Below are 3,370 nucleotides of genomic sequence, written 5' to 3'. Positions count from 1 at the left end.
AGTGGACGTGACTGATGATTGGGATGACGTGCAGCTGGGCAGAGTGAGTGGATGTGACTGATGATTGGGATGCAGCTGGGGAGAGTGACGGCCCATTCACACGGTTGCGTCAGAATGCGTTGATTGATTAAGGGCGACGGATCCCCATTCACTTTGAATGGGGTGTCGTCATCCTTTGCCGAACTGAATTGTGGCTGCGTTCAGTTCGGCACAGGATGACGTCATTCAAAGTGAATGGGGATCTGTCGCCCTTAACGGATCAACGCATTCGGACGCAACCGTGTGAATGGGGTCTTCGTGGATGTGACTGATGATTGGGATGAAGTGCAGCTGGGCAAGTGAGTGGACGTGACTGATGATTGGGATGATGTGCAGCTGGGGAGCAGGGCCGGTCTTTCCTACAGGCGACATAGGCAGTTGCCTAGGGCGCCCCTCCAAAAAATATGGGCACCCAGAAAAAGATAAAAGTAAAAAAAAAATTATATATATTTTTTTTTGTTGGGCAGAGTTTTTTGCGCCCCTTTCTATATCTCCAACTAATATTTTGACATTAAATAAATAAATCGCTAGGTTACTTACTGTATGTAACCGTGGTTCTATGAATTTCGGATGACCTCCAGAGGCGGTGCTTTCAGCACTGGATGTCCATCACGTTTACGTATAGTTCGAGTGTTTGTATCAACAAAGTCACCTGTGACGTATGCCCCTTTGCCCCAGTACTAAAGGCACGCTCACCCAGGACTTGACCCTTGGCAATCTTCTCGTGAATATTCCGAGTGACTGCCAAGCTCTGGCAGTCATATGAAATTCATAGAACCACGGTTACTTACGTAACCTAGCGTTCTATTTCATTGCTACTGATCGCCAGAGGCGGTGCTTTCAGCACTGGATGACTAATACCAACAAAGTCACGAGGAAATCTTACCTTACTCCCGCTGTGAGGATGTAGGAAGAACAGCTGCTGCCACTGGGTTATGAGGGACCACGTTAACCCTATAAAACCTCGCAAACGTGCAGGTTGATGCCCACGATGCAACTGTACAGATATCTGAAAGGGGGGACACCTCTTAGGGCCGCCCACGATGTACATACACTCCTGGTTGAGTGACCTCGGACCTGAGGGACCGAGAGGCTACTGCTCCTATAGGCACATATAATAGCGTCCACAATCCAACGTGATAGCTGTTGTTTGGATAAGCTGCGCCCTCTCCTTCACTGAGGAGGCCTTAGTCGTTGAGCACCTTTAAGGAAGCGGGTCACTAGTGTATGGGACCCAACTGTCCCACCATCTACCCTACTGTGCCTGGCTGAGATGGCGGCTACATACACTTTGATGGTGGAGGCTGCAAGGCCCCCATCAAAACAGGACTGGAGAAAGCGGAGTATCACCGGTACAGGACACCGTGTAGGGTCCTGCTTCTGTGCTTGGCACAGTTTCCACCTATTTAGTGGAAGGTGCCCGGGAGCTGTGGATGGTCCGTACCACTGCTGGGTCACATGACCCTAACAGTGGCTCTGGCCCTTCAGAGGCCAGACCCAAAGCTGCAGCAGAGCTGGGTTCGGGTGCCAGATTCGACCCTCCAGCTGTGAGAGGAGGTCCAGCCTCACAGGGAGGCGCCATGGTTCCCTGTCTAGTAGTCTGTGCAAGATTGGGAACCACACTCGTCTCGGCCATTTGGGGGCTATAAGTAACACCTTGTGGTTCCCTCTGAGGATCCTGTCCAGAGTGGGCAGGATCAGTGGTAGTGGGGGGAAGGCGTACAGCAGCTGATTTGGCCATACATGGGCCAGTGCATCCTGGCCCAAGGGGCTCGTAGATTCCCCCAGGGAAAACCAGAAGGGACAGTGCGTTGTTGACTGGGAGGTGAAAAGATCCACCCCTGCCTTGCCATATCTCTGCCAGGTCGCTTCCACCACTTGTGGGTGCAGCCTCCAATCCCCAGGAGGTGGGTGCTGCCGGGATAGCAAATCCGCGGCCGTGTTCTGAATGCCTGGCAAATGCATTGCCCTCAGGCTCAGAAAGTGTGGATAGGCCCACAGCCACAGCTGTTGGGCCAGCCTTAAGGATTTTCTGGACCTTGTGCTCCCCTGGTGGTTTACCTGGTAGACCACTGACATGTTGTCTGTTCTTACCAGGACATGCTTTCCTACCAGCACTGGAAGAAAATGTTTGAGCACCAGCAGAACTGCCTGCAGCTCCAATACATTTATGTGCTGTTCCTGCTGCCAAGGACTCCAGAGACCTCTGACAGTCCTGCACTGCCATACAGCTCTCCACCCTGCCATAGAAGCATCGGTGGCCACCACTTCTCTGCGAGAAGGTATGGACCCCAAGGGAACCCCCTGGGTGAAATATGCCTCTCTCCTCCACGGGTGTAGCTTTGCAAGGCAACTGGAAGTTTGTGCCTGTGATAAGTGGCCGCAATGACAGAAGGCCCAAAGGGACCACAGACGAGGCCGCTGTGAGCATACCCAGCAGTCTCAGAAATGATTTGAGGGCCAGAGCCCTGCCTCTCCTGAAATGACGGATGAGCTCGAGGGTGTTGTTGATCCGTTGTTGAGAGGGGGTAGCAACCATCAGCCGTGAGTCTAGCTGGATGCCAATAAAGACGATCTACCAGCTGGGCAACAGGGAGCTCTTTTCCTGGTTTATTTTTAGCTCTAGCCTGGTAGCATGGGAGATCAGCAATGCTGATTCTCTGAGGGCTTCTCCCCTTAACTTGGAACAGATCAGCCAGTCGTCCAGATAGGGGAAAATACACATCCCCCTGGTCTGCAGTGGGGACAGTGCCGCTGCCACACATCTGGTGAAGACCCTTGGTGCCAGCGAGATCCCGAATGGGAGCACGCAGAACTGGTAAGCTCTGCCCTCGAAAGCAAAACGAAGGAACTGTCTGTGCCAAGCTGTGATAGGGACGTGGGAGTATGCATCCTTTAGGTCGATGGTTGTAAAAAGTGGAGACTGGGCCAACCATATCTGGCGTCGGGCCTGGGTTAACGAGGACATTAGCCTTCCCAACTCCTGGGTCATGTAGGCAAACGTCTGCAGGGAGGTGTCACTCAGACTCTGTGCAGAGGGGTCAGCCTCAGAGGTCTGCAATGTCTGGGACAGAGCCAGTACCAGGTGTGACATTGAATTCCCCAGACGTGTAATACGTGCTGCTGCGTCGTAGCTCTTTACAATGTAGTCGTCTGTCAGACGGCACTGTGGCCGGGGGCAACGAGCATCAGGCCGGAGTGCTTCCCCAGGCGTCAGCACCAGGGCAGCCACGGCTGGCTCTATATTGGGCATGCGATCAAGGCCATGGGCAGACGCATCTTGCATATTAGATAGTGCCCTACAGTCCCCTGCGAGATGAGAGAACCGTCT

General features: G+C 53.1%; 1 pseudogene; it reads right to left on the bottom strand.

Moving 5' to 3' along the window:
- Positions 1–1,503: 1,503 nt before the first annotated feature.
- On the bottom strand, positions 1,504–2,578 carry LOC116225059 (annotated as a pseudogene).
- Positions 2,579–3,370: the final 792 nt, after the last annotated feature.

This window comes from Clupea harengus, chromosome 19 (assembly GCF_900700415.2).
Source record: "Clupea harengus chromosome 19, Ch_v2.0.2, whole genome shotgun sequence".
Lineage (NCBI taxonomy): Eukaryota > Metazoa > Chordata > Actinopteri > Clupeiformes > Clupeidae > Clupea > Clupea harengus.
The sequence above is the reverse complement of the archived record's forward strand: the minus strand, read 5'-3'. Positions and strand labels throughout refer to the sequence as shown.